This window comes from Mustela erminea, chromosome 4 (genome assembly GCF_009829155.1).
Source record: "Mustela erminea isolate mMusErm1 chromosome 4, mMusErm1.Pri, whole genome shotgun sequence".
NCBI classification, from domain to species: Eukaryota; Metazoa; Chordata; class Mammalia; order Carnivora; family Mustelidae; genus Mustela; species Mustela erminea.
The window spans coordinates 77149551-77170086 of NC_045617.1; the positions used below are offsets into that span (position 1 = coordinate 77149551).

The following is a 20536-nucleotide window of genomic DNA, read 5'->3' on the forward strand; positions in this document are numbered from 1 at the left end:
CTTTCCTATTCTTCTCATCCTGCTCATATGACGTTGGCTCTTTCCTTTAACTCATCCACATTACTCAAGTGGGGGTTCAAGTCTTCATCACTGATTCACCTGCCAATGACTTTAGTTGAACTGAAGTCTTCTTCACGGACTCTTTAAAAAAGACAAAAAGAAGATGTTCTCTTCTTGTTAAATGGTTAAATTAAGTAATGAGAGCCCAGGAAATGTATCGGTCACACTTAAACCCTTGTTGTAACAGACAGTCTTGAAAATAATGCGGACAAGTAGAAGTGGAGGAAAGGATGATGGCAGAATTTTAATGGGATTTAAAACCCAGGATGCAGGTATCCCTGGAAACCACCATCCACTTGACCTCCGGCAATTAGGTTACATCATTTAATTAATTCCTCTTTTTTTTCAAGTTAGTTTGTGTGAGAATTCTATCATTTCCAACCTACATGCTCATTACCAAATGAAACCTCCGTCCAGGTTTAGAATAGTTGTAGCAAGTTAAAAATTATTAAATCATGGGAGTGGATAAAAAATCATATCAGGATTTTGATGTATCTCATCTTGTTACACAAATTCTTATCAGAAAAATAAATCTCTGATATTTATTCATAGGTGCTTGTTATATGGTGTCCCACTTTAAAGAGTATATTTATATATGTGTATATATATATATACACACTATTTTTTATTTAATCAGACTTAGAAATAAAGCTGTGTTTTTCAATTCAGCAGTTGGTTGCCAGAAAACATTATGGTACTATAATTTAAAATTTTTATGACTATAAGCAGGGTGACTCTCATTTATTTTATTTTATAGATAAAGGAGAAAACAACCCCCAAATGATTCTTTTAATTCTATTCTGAGTTTAAACTTGCCTTTCTTTTTGACTTTCAATTTGAAAAGGTGGCATTTTATAGCTGGAGTATAAAATTAACTACATGTTTATCTCTCCAACCTATTAATAAACACAGTGAGTCAGCCCAAGACAAATTGGAGATAACAAAATATCCCATAATGCTGTTACATTTATTAGCTTCTCTAATTATTGTAGTTAGAAAGGACTCACTCTCCTTTCTGTTACATGGTAATTCATAATTAATTCTTGTTACACCTTTTTGTTATTTTTTTTTTTTCTAACAGCCCTATCCTCTGTATTATTATTTGCAGTATCTCTTAGAAATCTAGGAGGTTTTAAAACTTATGATAATTGTCATTATTGTGATAAAAGAGGCTAATGAGAGGGTTTGTAATCTAGAACTTAGCCTTAGGTGGTTAAATCTTGAAAGACATCAAATTCTTCTTTCATTAGCTTTAAGTTTTGTTACATAACTTTGCACAATTTTGTTCAATGATTTTATCTTAAATGACTCCTTGTAAAATTGTGTGAACAATACTGATTTGCCATTGAAATCTTCATGTGAAGATCGTGAACACTTCAATTGTTTTAAAAATATTTGGAGCGCCCACTACTTTGTGGGGAACATATTAGGTCTTTGATTCATCATGATGAATTCAGTTCAAACTAGTTATTTAAAAAAAAAAAAGGATTTATTATGTTACCTTGTTTGGGAAGTCCAAGGGGAGGAATAAAAGTTATTATCATGGCTTTCTTTTTTGACCTCTCTTTTCCCATCTCTCATCAACTTATTTCTTACCTACAGTCTCATGCAATCTCTCTATACCCTGCAGCAAGATTACTTTCATTGCTCCTGAAAGAGGCTACATAGTTTAAGTGGGAGAGAATGAAGAAAAGTCCAGGTAAAGCATGGGGAGAGAGGAGCATGGGAAGAGTTGGAAATTTGAAGCCAGGTCCTGATCTGCAGGTGGCTGACTATGATTGCCTTTGAAGGAACATCTAGTTAATTTATACTTCATTTGGCTGATAGTGAGGAGCCATTGAAGCTATAAATGCAAGAGACTGACATAATCATATATATGTTTAAAAATATTAACCTGCCAATATTTTGTCGGGGTAGGAAGAACAAAAGAAACACTTGTTAGTAGTTGTTAAATAGTACTTGTTAAATATTTAGAAGGCTATTTTAATAAATATTATAGAGTTCAGATCTCTGAAAACAGTGCTGGTGAGAGGTAAGGAGGACCCGATCCAGGACTGTGTATTTGAAAGAGATAACCATTCAAATCTTTATAGAGGAAATTAATACAGTTTATGGAAGCTGAGGTTCAGCGCAAGGGGAAGAAAAGATTACTATTTATTTAAAAGGGTTTTTTGCAGACAAAGTTCCCCAAAGAATTTTGAGATCTCTGCTGTTTCCTCATTTTTTAAATGGAAAAACGTTGTTCATAAATAGATGCAAAAGAATCAGAGGAAAATGGATTTCTTCCTGTCTCCACGACTTTTAATAACACACTTGCTTTCATGTTAGCATTTAAGATGTCTGGTTAAGTTGATGCTAAATAATGTGTTGGGGCAAAGAATATTTCCTCTCCCCCCCCCTTTTTTTTTAACCAACAATTCAAGTTTTGTTTTGTAAATTTTTAATTTTTTTGTTAATCTGGTTGTCACTAGGTTAAATGAAATCAAAAAGTAAGAGAGATCATATCTGTTTTGTTCAACACTGAATATCTAGCACCTAGAATAATGCCAGTACAAAGCAGATGCTGAATGTGTTCAGCGAATAAATAAAGGAAGCATCTTCCATCAAAAGAGAAGCATTTTCAATTTTATTTCCTTTAAAAAGGCTTTGCCTCCTGTCAGTGAAGTTTCCACATTCACTTTGTCTTTCTCTATTCACTTTTGTTCACTGTGGTCATGTGGAGAAAAGCTAAATATTGTATTCCCAGTCTCCTCTGCTGTATGTGGAGTCTTAATTAGCTTTTCAAACACATTGCAGATAAAACCTATTAATCCTCTGACCTTCACTGAATTCAAAAGTTTTTGTGTTAATTGTTTTGAGATAATAATAGACAATTTTTCTGTTAGAAAAGTCATGGCATCTCTTCAAGGAAAATAGTAGAACCAGGGAAAGGACTTGAAAGGAAGCTTGTATCTGAGTTGCCATCCTTGGCCATTATTACGTGACAGATGAGAGTCACTTCTAAATTTTATGGAAGCCATTTGTTTTCTTACAACTGTAATATCAGCCTTTAAAAAATGAATTCTACCCCAAGGCAGCAAAGATAGAAATTTGGTCACTTGGGATAGTTGTCATTTTATATACTAAAGCCAAAGGGGAATGATCTAACATTAATTGCCTACCTATTAAATTCCCAGCACTTTGCTTGTTTTATCTCCTTAAAACTTCAGGATTCCCCTTCAAATTAGATTTGATCATTCATGCCAACATTCATTTCTGCTTACAATGTTTCCGTCCCTCAGGTGCTGAAGATAAACTGATGAAATCACCACCCACATTTCACAGATGAGCAAACAGATCACATATTCATTTGTTTTCAAGAATAGAAGTTCCTACCGCTTATCTGAGAATGAATCATTATTTGAATTCCGTTCTCTCGGATTCCAAACCCAGGGTCAAAACTTCAGTAATCATCAGCAGCTCAGAGGCAGGGGGATTTTCGGAGTCCCCAAGGTCAAGATGACATACATATCAGTTTGCCTCTGTTGTGCTGGGGTAATTATTAATCACACTCCCTTTCGTTTGTATAGATATCCAGTATAGACCGTTGCATTCCAGCTTTGGAAATTACTGTTTCCCAGAGATTCCGATACAGTGTTCAGATACATCAGACTCTGTCACCTCCTCAGGCATTATGATTCAGAAGGCTTGGTATGAGGTCTACAGATCTGCATTTTAAAATGGTCCTATGCTGCCAGGTATATTAGTTGGCTGGGGTTGCCATAACAAAATACAGTAAAATGGATGGCTTTAACAACAGGAATTTATTTCTCCTAGTACTGGAGGCTATCATTTGCAAGATCAAGGTGCCCAGCCAGATGGGTTTCATTCTGAGGCTCCTTTTGGCTTTAAGCAGCCACAATTTCACTCCGTGTGCTCACATATCCTTTCTTTAGTGTATGTTCACGGAGAGAGAAAGCTCTCTCATGTCTCTTCTTAGAGACTGAAGGTTTTGGCACCCCCAAATTCATATGTTGAAGCCCTAACTCTCCATGAGCGGATATTTGGAGACGGGGCCTTTGTGAATTTTAGATGAGGTAGTGAACCTGGTTGTGGGACCTGGTCTGACAGGGTTAGTGCTCTTACAACAACAGGTAAAGGAAATACTCATTAAGGTTTATAAAGGAAGTGGTCATGAACACTGAAACAGAATCCTCTGCTGGGAGTCAGAAGCCTGAATGCAAGGTTTAATGAATCCTACTGTGAGCCCTACGACATTGAGCAAGTCTCTCATTGTTTCAGGCTTTGGTTTTTTCTTGATAAACTGAGAGGTTGGAATAGCATCAGAGGCTGTCTGCGGAGGCTGGGGACCAGGCTGGAGGAAGGAGTGTGTTAGGAGAGGAGGCTTTGTCAGACTACATGAGATTCTAGGAGGTTCTTCCATGGGAGCTGGATACGTGTGAAGAGGTGATGATCACCGCCCTTAGGGTGCCAGTGTTGGTGATGGGAGAATGCCCGTCACTGTCGCTTAGGTTGGAACAGGGAAAAAAAGAGTGGAAGCTTGGGTAAATGATCCTTACTTTCTCTTTCTAAACTTAAACATTAAAAAAAAAAAAACCAAACCTTTATGATTGGATTTAGCAACTTTTAGATGAAATAACTTGTCTGTCAGCTGCTTAGTTTAACTACACACACGCACACACACACACACACACACAATCTGTGAAACAACAGCTGAGGACGCGTTTGATGATGTGAGCACAAACTGTTTTTTTTAGTCTCTTTCCTACTGAGTTGCTGGAGGACAATAGTGTGAACATCCACCTTCCTTGCCAGCTGGCTTGTATTCCTACACCGGGGAAATAACTGTCACACTTACCCTGCCCATTATGACAAGCTGCCTCTGGTCGGAATTATTACAGCATGTCCTTATTAGTGTCTGAATACTGCTTCCATTTGTGCATTACACCTACCCAGTCCTGGATGAGTAATTTTACTTGTGAGAGCCAAATAAGCAAAATGTAGAATTAGCCTTGGACAAAAATAGCTGCTGTTACGAACGTGATTTAAGGGATGAAATGGTTCAGATCATCATCTCTGGTGTCTTTGCTTAACAAAGGCAGCTGGGAGGTGTGATTGGTCTCAGAGGTGGACTATCACTGTTATTCCGTTGGAAGGAAAGTGCTCCTTTAGCTGCTTCTTCTTTGTCCACAGGGCAAGTATTATACTAGGAGAAACCAGAGAGGTGGTACGAGTAATAGGCAGTTTGCCCTGGAAGGTATTAGGGTAGTCTTTTTCTTCTTGCCCCTTGCCCGCTGTCTTTTAGCATAGGTTGAATGCATGTGCTTTGCCTTGGACATTGTGCATTTAAATACCAGCCCCTGCAATTTACAGTACAAAAGGGCAAAGATACATGGGCAAAGGAGGAAAAAAATGTCTTCTCTCTTCTCATTGGTTGACCTTTTTGGTTTTGCTTTATACAGGTAGTAAAGGAGCTTCTATGACCATATTTCCAGTTGCAAAACAATACAAAAATAACTCCTCATACAATGTTATTTATATACCTTTGTCCTAGCCTTCATGCATTAGAATATAAAGAATACTTGTCTCCTTGAGCCTGAACATCAAAAGCCATTGTTACCTCAGTTAGTTGGAAGTAAAATCATATCGCATTCTGTGATTTTGGTGGTAGGGTCAGAAAACATTAATATCCGAATAAATATGTAGTAATAAAATGATAATTTTGTATATAGGAGTTTAAGCCGACAATATTTACATTTGAAAGGTGTGCATAACATGCTTATCCTGTTAATTTAGAAAATTTTATTTTATTACTTTTAAAATATTTATTTATTTATTTTAAAGATTGAGAAAAAGAAAGAGAGAGGGAGAGATGGCCCGTGGAGGAGAAGCAGAGGGAGAGGGAGAGACCCAGCAGACTTCCTGCTGAGTGTAGAGCCCAGTGTGGGGCTGTCTTACAACCCTGAGATCATGACCTGAGCAGAAATCAAGAGTTGGATCCTTAACCATCCGAGCCCCCCAGGAACCCCTATGCAATTTTAAAGTGTAATATATTGTAACGGATCTTATGAAACAGGTATTAGAAGAAACGAAAGTCTGAAAATGATGTTGGCGCTCCGTGAATCTGCATTTTTGGCCAACGATTTATGGATTTCCAACTTCTCCCTAGATGTTCCTTCATTCATTCATTCACTCATTAATTCATTTGCTTATGTGAATAGTTATTGAGTCTTACCATGAGAGTCACCCTTCTCCAAGCTAAGAATAATGGTAAAAAGACCAAGTCCCTGCCCTTAACGAATTTCACAATCTCGTAAAGGAAACAGACAATAAAGGGAATGTAACATGATATCTGAGAGTGATAAGTGCTGTGAAGAATTATGAGGGCAAGGAATTATGAGTGCTATTTTCCACAGGGCAGTCTGGGAAGGCCTCTCTGAGGTGTTGCTCTCTGAGCAGAGATTTGAACGACATGAGGGAGTGAGCAGTGGAAAGAGTTCCATACAAAGGAAAGAGGGAATGAATGCCCCAAAGATACAGGGACAGTGAAAGGAGCTGTGTAACTGGAACAGCATAAGCGAGGTCAGAGTGATAAGAGGCTAAGTGACACAGAGTCCTGGAGATCTGCGTTATAAAGGGTTTTATCCCAAGTTGGGTCAGGAGCTTTCAAAGGGTCCGAGTACAGATGAGTTTGAGCAATTACACACGTGAAAAAAAATTAGAAAGAATGATACAAATATTCCTCATGTCCTCTGAGGGTTAGAAAAGCTGTTTAAATTGCCTCTTGCCCTGTCCCTTTACCTCTAGTGGCATTGCAGTCACTGAATTTTGCATATAAAAGTCTTCTCTTCAGAAAAGGAAAAGGCTAGTGCCATCTGATGGCCACATTTGTGAACATCATTCTCTATCTTAGAGTATTTGCAAAAATGAAAGCATTTAGGCCTAAGGGTAATAAAGCTTTCAGTGATACTCATTGCCCTAGGTGAGTTTATCTCTTAAGTAATCTAGAACAAGAATGAATTTTAAAACTCTGCTAAAGTACTGGCTGATGCTATTCTGTGCTTTGAACAATTTTTTAGTTTAGTCCAACAAACAGTTATTTTGGTCTATATATGTAATTCCATTCATGTAGTGAGTATTAGATAAATTCTTGTTCAGTTAAAATGAATCTAATGTCTATTCATCTGTGAGGTACCATCAACCTTTCTCAAGTATATGACTATAATCTCCTTGAATCCGGAGGGGAAAAAGAAACTACATCATATCCTCTTATTGTAGGAGTTATTTTGTAGTGTGATTATTTGGCTAACCTACTGACTTCTTTCACATAGCATTCACCTAATAAATGTAAGTGAATGAACAGGAAAGAAATAGCTATATTTTAACGTTACATAGCAGTTTATCTCAAGGGTTGTGGACTCAGCCCACTTGGCTTTGAATTTTGGCATAGTCTCTACAAGCTTACTGATGATCACTCGTTTCCTCCTGTGGAGAGACCCTATCGGTTCTCTGTTCAAGAGGCTGTTGTGCAGATTTAATGAGAAAATGTAGGTAAGACACCTTATACAGTATCTGGCATATTATAAGCAATCAATACATGATGATTATTTTTATCGTTATTATGGGCTTTGTTTTTACTGCTGGGTATGCTGAAGGTCACATTGTGTCTCATGGAAAAGTTACCTATGAAAAAAGCTAGCTTGTAAGGATGGTTTAGTCTGATTATTTAGGAGGCATTTGATTGACTACCTCCTTTGTAATAAGCATTATTCCAGCATATTCCAAAAACATGTGCATGACTGAGAATTATTGAAATTCCGTGAGGGTAAGCCTCTGGGTGTTTAGTTATTGTTTTTCTAGAGCCTAGGGAGGTATCTGGCTCAGAGTAGATGATAGATTAACAAGAGCAAAATGAATGGATGAATGAATAAATGGAAAAATATTGAAATTATCTAAGCTTACCTCTTAACTGTATATCTATTTTAAAAATTGATTTAAGTTAAAGTTTCTGTATGTAGATATATGGAAAATGGAATGATACTCAAAATTATATTATTGTCATTATATTTTTACCAGGGAGAATGATGTCAGTAGTAATGCTATCCTACGGTAGTCATTTCTCAGCTATAATGAAAAGATTCTTCATTACTACTTGTGAACAAGATCCCTAAAGAGACAAATTTTGACACAACCATTATACAAATCACTAAATGTGTATATGTTAGCTTTTTCCCTATTATGTGCTGCGTATCACTTTAAATTTAGTTTTCATATATACTTCTTCCTTCCGAATTATGTAGCCAGCTAACTCTAACTCACATATTTTAATTCTCTAACTCACAGATATTTCTAAGTATTCCTGGAGATCCTGCATAGAAAAAAAATTTTTTTAATCAATCTATTTTGTATTTTAGTGAAGTTTCAGTGGACTCTAGAATTTTTAAAAACTCTGTAAAAAGGATCTTGTAACCTTAATGTTAACCTTGGTCCACACTTCAGAAAGTATTAGTAAAAGATCATTTATTCTGACCTAGGGTAAGTACGAAAGACCTAGCATAGGTTCACCAAAATTAAGCCTTGAAAAATTAATTTTAATTCTTTATCAGGTAGCAAGCTAGAAGATCAGAAAAAATCATGCACACATTGCATGTGTAGTAAAACTTTTGAAAAGGTGCCTTGTCATTGGTGATTAAAAGGGAGAGAATGGACTGAATACAAGGGACCCCTAGCGATCCCAAGGACCTCTACTTACCAACGCCTAACAGTGCTAACTTACTTGACCTGGCAGAGTCTCATGGTGTAAATGAACTTCACCATTTCCTGACAACCTGGATTTCATCATCCTTGAAAAAGAGATTGACTTGTGGCACTATTGAATATTTCTTTGTTTGTAGGAAGCCCATTCATGTGATTCATCAATGGTTTGTGACACATTTGCTCTCATAATAGGCCAGCACATCCACAAAGTCAATAAGATTTATAACAATTTTATGTGGAAAAGACTGCTTGCTGGGACCTCTATGCACTTGCCAGCTGGCTATATCCAATATCACTCATTGTTGAGAAATTTCTTTACAATGCCCTACTTACTCTTACAGAATTTACATTTTTTTTTCAGGCTGTGAAGTCATCAGTGCAATCTCACCAGAGAGAATTAATGCTTCTTCTTGAGTGCTTTAGTTGCTCTTAAGTAACTTTGAGTCATAGTACTATACTATACTGTTAAAAAAAATTCTCATTTTCAAATAATCATTATTTTCTGGTACTTCACTAAGTTACTATTTCAGATATACTCCCAATTAGTGCAGTACCCATAATTTGAGGGTTTGATTATGAGAAAGTTCAGGTATATTTAGATCTCTGCACTTGAAACATTTTTGAGAATCTCTTTAGGAGTGAATACAGGATGATGAGTTCAGGCTTTGGCTCAGCAAGCTATTCCCTCCCTCAGTCAGCAGTTTCACTCCCAAGACCCACTAGTTAGGAGCCTGGGATGCTTATGTGATTACCATCACTTCTTCCATTGCCCTCAGCACTGAGAATTTGTTGAGCACTATGTGCTAAAACCCTTGAAATGATGTTTTCACAGAATCTCATTGCACAGGTTCTAAACTTTTTAAAAACTTTTTTTTAAATCAAATTTCACCGCTAAATACTATTTATTATCTTTTGATTTCTTATATTGCTTTTTTAAAATCCTGTTTTCTACATAATGTGATTTTTCATTCCCAACCCCCGCCTCTCCATCAAGTAAACACAGGTAGTGCAATGCTTGAACAAAGTTATTGAATGTTTTAAACAATTTTTTGCATTCCAACCTACTGGAAGCTGTCAAATTTTAAATTAGGTAATTGCTAATGTCCCAATCATTTTCTTCATTTATTTCTTCTTATGAGTTTTTAACATTATGTGAATTCTTATTTTTCCGATGTATTTTTTAAAAAACTGATACTATTTAACTTAAACCTCTAACATTTTTATTACAAAATATCCATTCATGAAAACTCTTAAGAGCTACATGTTAGATTTTTGTAAGTTTTCAGCTGCACCCTTCTAAAAACTTCATATAACATTCAATAAAGACATATAATCAGTAATGATCAGGATCTTAAAGAATATCAAGACCAAGAAGGATGTTTACAACTTCATCAGGAAGCTATACCAAAATGACTGAAGATTCTGAACCCCCCCCCCCAAAAATGTGATATTTCTTAAATTAGATGGCCTATTAGCACTGACCCAATTAAACTTTCTGTGTTGATAGAAATGTTCCATATCTGTACTATTGAAAATGGTAGCCACTAGCTACATGTGCCTTGGAACATTTGAAAATGACCAATGCTGTTGAGAAGTGTAATTCCTATTTTTATTTCGTTTTATATTTGAAAAGCCAGATGTGGCGAGTGGTGCCACATTAACCAGTATAGTCTCCTCTTTAAATTCACTATGCCCTTTCTTTGCCTTCTACCCCACTTCCTCCTTTATCTGAGATCACAGACACAGAACATAAATTGTAATTTTGGTTAACACAGAAGTCAGTTAGGTTTCCTGTACTTCCTAAAAGTTGGGTAAATTTCCAGAGTGCACTGTCAGTCTGGCTTTTTGGGAGAAAACTATAGCACTGAGTTAGGATTTTCTCCTTCCCATGGTGTAAATAATCCCACCATGGACAATATGTAGCTATCAATGTGAAATCAATCAGCTGGAGAAATTTCTGAAAATATAACCTGGCTCTCATAAGCTGCTACAACTGAATCTAATGTCCATATGACCCATGAAAATCCAAAGTCTGCCCTTGTTTTCTTCAAAGTACCAGAGCTTTATATGCTCAGGATCACCTCTGGTTGTGAGCACAGTTTATACTTAATTTGTTCAGTTAGTAGGCTGGCTTGTTAATACTCCTCATGTTGTCCAGCACTTTTCTTTCATTTCCACAAAATTCATTCACATGAACTCTGTATGTAAAGAGTTGAATTTTAAAAATGATAGGGTGTGTGTCTGTGTGTTGGGGCAGAGGTGACTACATATAGCATTAGTAACATACAGATTAAAGGTCGCCTATCTGTTATTTAATGTTCTTTGGACAGTCTCCAGTGACCTTTCTGGTCATAAATCTCAAATTTGGCCTTCTGCTACATTAGAATGGAGAGCAATGATTGTCAAAATGCCTAGCACAGTGCTGAAATATGTTAACAGCCAATAGATATCATTTTATTACATTGTTAAAAGCAAAATTTAGAAACAATAAAGGAAAGGAATAAAGGATGTGAGCTTTAGAAGGGTTAAGCCTTCTCATTTCTTTATTTCATCTCTTCCTCTTAATTATACACCCTATTTCCCCCCAAAGCTACCTTTTCAATTATGATATTTATGACCATCAGATATGTACAAACAATGTTGTAACCCACTCTCCTTTCAGCAAAATTATGCATAAATAACTGTAGTTTTAATTAGCACAAACATATCTTTCCATTGATCTGTATTTAATTGTTATTGTCATTGTTATAAATTCCTTAGCCATATAGTGTGGATACACAGTAAATATATGTAACATATTTTAGGTTCAATGAATGAGAAACTACAATAAGTTAAAAATACAGTAAGTGTTGTAGTTTGGCTTAATATATCTTGACTCATTTTGTTTCTTTGTTGATCATTCTTTTAGTTTTCTGTGTAAAATTATTTGGTAATTTTGGCAAATACATGAATAGTTTTTTTATTGCCCTGACCCTAGGGGCCTGTGTCAGAAGAAGGAACACATTGTGTTGTGGGTTACTGCATACACTTGGGCATAGAGACATGTCTTATCAGGTCTCTCTCATACGTGCCATCTGTTCTTCTAGCCCAGGCCACTGTTAGCTCTAGTCTGGCACACTGCTTTATTCTTCTCAGCTGGTCCTCCACAGTCTGTAATTCACATTAACCACAAACTCTGCACTGCATGGTCTCATTGACTGCATATCTGATTATTTCACTGTCTACTTAAACCTGTCGAAGCTTTGTCTAAATACTTTGTCTTTAGGATGAAATCCGAATGTAAGGGTTTCAATGCCTTTTGTGAACTGTCTCTAGTTTCATCTCTTGATAACCACTTTCCTGCACAAAATTATGTCTAATCAGTTAAATCATCCCATTTTCTCATGCTTTCAGGTCTTTCAGAGGCTTCTTTCTTTGTTTGAACCCTTATCTTCATCTCTCCATCTGTTCGTTTTTGAATTACTTTTATTCACATGAAAGCATCTAGTTCTTACTTTCATAAAATCTCATCCCTTCCTGTACCTCTGGGTAGGTACAAGCCCCCTGGTCTCATGAGTTCCCATAATAAAGTGTTCATCCCCTGTAATGGAATGTAGCCCACATACTGGGTATATAATTGTCTCTCACTAGATCTGAGCTCTGCCTTTTTTTTTTTTTTTAAATCACCTCTATGTTTTAACTGACAAAGCTAGGCACAATGCAAAGTGAATATTACGCTTCTGTTCAAAATTAAGGTGTATTAAATACTGTCCATACCCAGAATTTGTTTCTCTGCTGGCATTCAAAAACGACTGTGAAGAAAGCATACATTTGCAAGTGCCTATTATGTTCAAAGTATTGTGCTTGGTACTTTACATATGTCACCCCATTTAATCCTCACTGCAATTTGAGCCTTTGAAAACCTAAGCATGCTCAAGGGTATAAAATAGTAAATGGCAAAGCTGGGATTCAAAGCTTGACCTTTTTGAGTACAATATTTATGTTCTTTTCATCAATCTACATTGCTTTTGAGGGTCTATGAAAGCTAAATTGCTGGCAACTCTCCATCTTGTTGACTGAATAGAAGAATATATGTTAGAGAGCCTTGTAAACTGAAAATATTCAACACAGGCACAGTTGACGATACGTACTCAATATGTATCTATTGACTTAATCACCAAATGACTGGGTAGTATTATTATTGTAATTAGTGTTAGAGAATAGCAAGGAATGTATATTCTTTGCTTTCTTAGAAGTAACATCACTTAAGGTATGTTCCTCATTAATGGATGTTATATCAAAGAAGAGTTCTAACATCAAGGATGAGTTAACAGTTCATTTCACTACTACAGAATTTCTGTCTGGAACATGTTAAATCATGGTGTAATCCTAGAAAGTTAACATCTTGTATACAGTACTTCTCAGAGTTCTTCGAACCTTGGATTCTTTTTGTGGAGAAGACTGTCTGTTGGACTACCATGGCATTGGTCCTACTTTAAAGTCTTATAAATCACATGTAAAATCTTTTTACTTGGGGGACACCTGAATGGCTCAGTAGGTTAAGCTTCTGCCTTTGGCTCAGGTCATGATCTCAGAGTCCTGGAATCAAGCCCCGCATTGGGCTCTCTGCTCAGCAGGGAGGCTGCTTCCCCCTCTCTGCTTGCCTCTCTGCCGACGTGTGATCACTCTCTCTGCCAAATAAATAAATAAATAAAGATCTTAAAAAAAAATCTTTTTACTCGGGTGCCTGGTGATCCATTAGGATAAGCATCCAACTCTTGATTTTGGCCTGGTCATTATATCATGGTTGTGAGACTGACCCCGAGTTAGGCTCTATGCTCAGTGTGGAGTCTGCTTGAGATTCTCTCTCCCTCTCTGTCTGCCCTTCCCACTCCTGCTTTCTCTCTCCAAAATAAATAAATAAATATTTTAAAATCAGAGAATATTACTCTTTTTTAATTCTATTACTCTTTAAAAATGCATTCTGCCATGTAAATTCAAACAAGGAGTGTGGATGGCTACTTCTGAAATTGTAAAGTATAGGAATTAATTTACATATATGAGTTGCAAAATAACTCATATTAATATGGTTTTCCTCTAAGACATAGAAATCAGAGTTTTCCACTTTATATTAAAGGTCATAAAATATGACTTCTTATTCAAGTTATTAGTTACTATTATTAATACAGATGCTTCAATTATATTCAGAGACTTTAGTGATTGAATATCATACATGTGATGTGATGAACAAAATAAATGACACAGAGCAAATGGATACTAAACATTATCTTCAAGGTCCATTCTAAGCATTTTCAGTGTAATAACTTATGTATTAACAATGTGAAACCAAGTATCATTTGTTAACATATTTTTTTCTTTATTATTGAGATATAATTGACATATAACAGTATACAAGTTTCAGTATACTAGTATCAAACCTAATGATTTGATACTTGTAGATATTAGGACATGAGCAGCACAGTAAGTCTATTTACCATTTGTCACCATACAAAGTTACAAAAAATGGTTTCTTTTCTTGTGATGAGAATTTTAACATTTACTCTTTGCCACATTCAAGTATGCAGTGCAATATTATTGACTATAGTTACCATACTGTATATTACATCCCCATGAATTATTTTGTAGTTAAAAGCTGTATTTCCTGACACCCTTCACTTTCTCCCAACACCCCCTCCCTCTGACAAGCACTATTCTATACTTGTATCTATAAGTTTGTGTTTGTTTTATTTCCTCATTTGTTTTTTGTGTGTGTTTTTTTTTATTCCACATAGAGTAAAAAAAAAAAAAGTGTATGATATTTGTCTTTCTCTTATCTGACTTACTTCACTTAGCAAAATACTCTAAAGATCCATCCAAGGTGTCATAAATGGTAAGATCCCACTCTTCTTTAGGGCTGAGTACTATTCCATTGTGGATGTGGATGTGTGTTATGTGTGTGTATACAGATACATACATATATATCTATACACATTCATCTATTGAGGGGCACTTAAGTCATTTTCCATATGGCTATATAAATAAAATAAAAGGCGCAATGAACATAGGGACACATATGTCTTTTAATATTAGCGTTGTTTCATTTGTTTTATTTTCTTTAGGGACTCAGAAGTGAAATTTCTGGTTTATTCGGTAGTTCTATTTTTAATTTTTTGAAGAATCTCCATACTGTTTTCCATAGTGGCTATACCAATTTACATTCCCATTAACAGTGCATGAGAGTCTACTTTTCTTTATCTTTGCCAGCACTTGTTATTTCTCATCCTGTTGATAATAGCAATTCTGAAAGTTGTGAGGGAATATCTCATTGTGGTTTGGATTTGCATTTCCCTAACAATCAGTGATGTTGAGCATCTTTTCATGTGCATTCTGGTTATCTATATATCTTCTTTGGAAAAATGTCTGTTCAGGTCCTCTGCCCATTTTTTAATTGGGGTTATTTGTTTTCTGTTATGGAGTTGTATGAGTTCTTCGTGTATTTTGGATATTAACCCTTTATTGGATAAATGATTTGCAAAATTTTCTGCCATTTAAGAGGTTGCTTTTTTCATTTTGTTGATGGTTTCCATTACTATGGAGAAACCTTTTAGTTCATTGTTGTCCCATTGAATTTATTAGTTCTAACAGTTTTAGGGGGGAATCTTTAGGGTTTTCTATATGCAAAATAAAGTTGTTCACAAATGGGGAAAATTCGTTTCTTCTTTTTTTCAATTTGTATGCCTCTTACTTCTTTTTGTTGCGTAAGTGCTCTGGCCAGGAGTTCCAATACTGCACTGAATAAAAGAAGCAAGAGTGGGCATCCTTGTCTTCTTCCTGATCTTAGAAGAATAGCTTTCATTTTTCACCACTGTGTATTATATTAGTTGCGAACTTGACATATATGGCATATATTATTTTGAAATATGAAATATGTTACTTCTATACTCACTTTGTTGAGATTATGTTTAATCATAAGTGGATGTTGGACTTTATCAAATGCTTTTTCTAAATCGATTGAGATGATCATATGATTTTTTAAAATTATTTATTTATTTATTTGAGAGAGAGAGCACAGGGGGAGGAGCAGAGGGAGAGAGAGAATCTCAAGCAGATTCCCCACTGAGAACAGAGCCTGAAGCAGGGTTTGATGTTATGAACCTGAGATCAAGACCTAAGCCAAAACCAAGAGTCTGGAGTTCAACCAACAGAGCCACCAGTTTCCCTGAAATGGTTTTTATCCTTCTTTTTAATGTGATGTATCATGTCAGTTGATTTGCAAATGTTGAACAGTCCTTGCAATTCTGAAATAAATCCCACCTGTTCATGATTATTTTATTCTTTTAATGTATTGTTGAATTAAGTTTGCAAATATTTTGTTGAGGATTTTTGCAGCTATATTCACCAGAGATACTGACCTGCTATTTATTTATTTATTTATTTATTTATTTGTTTTCCCCTGTGATGTCGTTTTCTGGTTTTGGTATCAGGGTAGTGCTCCTCGTAGAAGGAGTTTGGAAGCATTCTCTCTTCTTCAGTTTTTTGGAAGAGTTTGAGAAAAATAAGCCTGAATATTCTTTGAATGTTTGCTAGATTTCACCAATGATGCTGTCTGGTCCTGGGCTCTTGTTTGCTAAGAGTGTTTTGATCATAGTTTCAATCTCCTTATGAGTAATCTGCCTATTCTGATTTTCTGTTCCTTCATGATTCAATCTTTGATGATTGTATGTTCCCAGGAATTTGCTCATTTATTCTGGTTGTCCAACTTGATGGTGTGTAATTGTTCACAGTACTTCCTTATGATACTTTGTATTGCTGTGGTATCAGTTGTAACTTGTCCTCTTCTATTTCTGATTCTATTCATTTGAGTCCTTCCTTCTCTTCTGAGTGAGACTAGCTAAATGCCTTTCAATTTTGTATGTCTTTTTAAGAGCCTGCTTTGTTTTATTAATTTTTTTATATTGTCTTTTTGTCACTATTTCATTTACTTTGGCTCTGATTTTTGTTATTTGTTAGTAACTTTAGTTTTTTTTTTTCTAATTACTTTATGTGAAGAATTAGATTATTTGAGATGTTTTTGTTTGGCTTTTGAGGTAGACCTATATTGCTATAAACTTGCCTTTAATATCTACTTTTGTTTCATCCCATATTTTTTAGTATTTTTATTTCTCTATATATTTGTCTTAAGGTATATTTAATTTCTCTGATTTTTTTCTGTTGACCCATTGGTTGTTCTGTAGCATATTGTTTAATCTTTACATATTTGTGCTTTTCTCAGTTTTCATCTTGTAAGTGATTTCTAGTTTCACACTGTTACGGTTGGAGAAGATGCGAGATAGAATTTCAATCTTCTTGAATTTATAGAGACTTGTTTTGTGGCCTAACATGTGATATATCTTGGAGAATATTCCATGTGCCCTTGGGAAGAATGTGTACTCTGCTACTTTGGGGTAGAATATTCTCTGTATATCTTATAAATCCATCTAGTCTAATGTGTCATTTATGACTGATAGTTCCTTATTAATTTTCTATCTGGATGTAAGTGGGGGCATTAAAGTCTCCTACTATTACTGTATTGCTGTCAATTTCTCCCTTTAGGTCTTTAATAATTCTTACTTCATATATTTAAGTGCTTCTATGGTTGGTGCATAATATTTACAAATTTTATATCTTCTTCCTGGAGTGGCTTTATCATCATATAATATCCTTCTTTGTCTTTTATTACAGTCTTTGTTTTAAAGTCTATTTTGTCTCATATAAGTACAGGTACTCTGTTTTGGTTTCCATTTGCATGGTGTATTTTTTCCATCCATTCACTTTTAGTCTGTGCATGTCTCTAGGTATGAAGTAATTCTCTTGCAGGCAATATATAAATGAGTCTTTTTTGTTTTTTATACATTCAGTTATTTTTTGTCTTTTGGTTGGAGAATTAAGTCTATTTACACTTAAAGTAGTTATTGATAGGCTTGTACTTATTCCTCTTTCATTAATTGTTTTTTGGTTGTTTTGTAATTTCTCTCTGTTCCTTTCTTCTCTTGTGGTTTTATGACTTTCTTAATGTTCATTATGTTCCAATTCTTTTCTCATTATCTTTTGTGTATAACATGTGTTTTCACTTCGAGGCCCACACATAACAACAATTATATATATATGTATATATATATAAAATGTTGTTATATATTATATATATATTATGTATATATTATATATATACATATATAACATATATAACCACATAGTATCTCATATATATGACATAACAATTATATATAACTATATATAATATATAATATATATATTGTGCATATATTTATTATATTTATATATTATATCATATATAATTATGTATATAAATTATAAATTATGTATATAAATTAATACATATTAATACATATAATTATGTATATAAATTATATAGACATAATTATATATATAATATATAATATATATATTATGTCATATACATGATACTATGTGGTTATATATGTTATATATATATAATTGTTATATATGTTATATATGTTATATATGTTATAACATATATATGTTATATATATAATTGTTATGTCATATATATGATACTATGTGGTTATACATGTTATATATGTGTTATATATGTAATGTGGTATATGTTATATATATGTTAAATATATAAAACAATTTATTTTAAAGCAATATAGCAGTTTAAAATTGAACACATTCAAAAATTTAACATTTTTAATTACCCATTTTTGGGTGATTAAACCATGCTTTGTTTTTGTCACATTTTTAAATTTTTAAATTTTTATTTATTTAATTTATTTATTTTCTTTTTATTTTGTATATCTCCTGATTGCTATAATTACAGTGATTTTTGTTATGTTTGTCTTTTTTTTTTTTTTAAAGATTTTATTTATTTGTTAGAGAGAGAGATACAGAGCACAAGCACAGGCAGACAGAGTGGCAGGCTAGAGGCAGAGGGAGAAGCAGGCTCCCTGCCGAGCAAGGAGCCTGATGTGGGACTCCATCCCAGAACGCCGGGATCATGACCTGAGCCGAAGGTAGCCGCTTAACCAACTGAGCCACCCAGGCGTCCCTGTTATGTTTGTCTTTTAATCTTCATGCCAGCTGTGTAAGTGATTAAGCCACTACCTTTACTATATACTTACTTTTACTGTTGAGGTTTACATTTTATAAGTTTTCTTGTTACTAATTAGTGTCCCTTTTTTGAACTTAAATAAGTCCCTTGAACATTTTTTGTAAGGCTGGTTTAGTGAGGGTGAACTCTTCAGGGAAAAGCTCTGGATTTGAGAGATCTTTCCTGATTATGGTTCCCTGCTCCAGGAGTGGAGTTTTTGGTAAGACTGCATCTCTGCATCTCCTACCTGTCTCAGTGTGGCCCTTTTATCCTTTGTTGAGGAGGCGATGTCCCCCTAGTTTTCTGGTTGTTTTCAGCAGAAATTGTTCCATATGTAGATTTGTTGCATCTGTGGGAGAGGGTGAGTTCAGGATCTTCGCACACCACCATCTTGGACTGCCCCTATGAGCTTACTCTTTATTGGTGAATTTAAAGCATAGTACTAGGACTTTAAAGCACAGGAAGAGAATAAACAAGTGGTTCAAATGGTCAGTTATTGAAATTAATCTAGAACTCTAAAATAAAGGAATCTCAGGTGGCAGAGGATGGCTGGCAATGTGTTTATTCAAGGTACTTATGTTTGAATGGAATGCCTTTAAAGAGGATAAATAAATTATTTCACTTGATCTGTGTCATAACCTTAGATAAACAACCAGACCTGAACTAAATCACAAGTATTCTGATTTCTGGTCCAACATCTTTCCAAGTCTTATTACCTCTTTTCAAAAATAATGTCATTTTTTCTTAAAGTTTTGAACTATAAAATTTAATATAAAATTTGAAACTTTATATTACGTATTATTATATATTTTATTTTAGGTGCATATATAATGAAGAGAAAATATAATTTCTAAAAAGTTTCCAATGAATCATTTTGTTAGCTTCTATAAACATAGGCAAATCTTTTAACACAAATGATTCTGGCTTAAAAACAATAAAACATTAAAAACCACAATAATATTAACAGCTAATTTCTATAGAGCAAATTCATAGAAAATCCCATATTGTTTGACTTAAACAAGAAGGAAATGCATTATTTCACATAAGAAGTCCAAAATAGTAGTTTTCCAAGGCTTTCTTTTAGTTACTTATCTCATTAGGCATAAAAGTAGGACTAATAAAACCACATTAATTATAAATAAAAACAATGGTATTGATATAAGAGGAACATGTTTATCCCAAAGAACTTTAAATGTTTAAAATATAAACCTCTATTAAAATATTTAAATAATGGGGGTGCCTGGGTGGCTCAGTGGGTTAAGCCTCTGCCTCCGGCTAGGGTCATGATCTCACGTCCTGGGATCGAGCCCTGCATCGGGCTCTTGGCTCGGCAGAGAGGCCTGCTTCCCCTCTCTCTCTGCCTGTCTCTCTGCCTAATTGTGATGTCTCTCTGTGTGTGTCAAATAAATAAATAAAATCTCTTTAAAAAAAATAAAATATTCAAATAATAGCAGCATATATCTTAACCAAAAATAGAAGAAGATTTCCTAGTTCTACTCTTTTTTTAGCTGACTAAAAATTTATAATTCATTTGATTTTATTGAATTTGATTGCTTCTATATAAATTTGATCTTGAATTATTCCTAGAATTAAAAAAAAAATATTTAAAGTCTATAATGCATTTTAGTA

The 20536-nt window shown here is 34.6% G+C and overlaps 1 protein-coding gene and 1 long non-coding RNA gene across 2 annotated transcripts in view; one reads left to right on the forward strand and one right to left on the reverse strand.

Annotated features, from left to right (window-relative positions):
• TRDN (triadin) overlaps positions 1-20536 on the forward strand; it is a 379114-nt gene that overhangs the window by 184485 nt on the left and 174093 nt on the right. The window lies entirely within an intron of this gene.
• Positions 6019-8896, reverse strand: LOC116588504. Its single transcript, XR_004284980.1, has 3 exons — positions 8886-8896; positions 7518-7520; positions 6019-6088 (listed from the first exon to the last, which is right to left on the reverse strand). It is a non-coding gene; the product is annotated as an uncharacterized LOC116588504 (long non-coding RNA).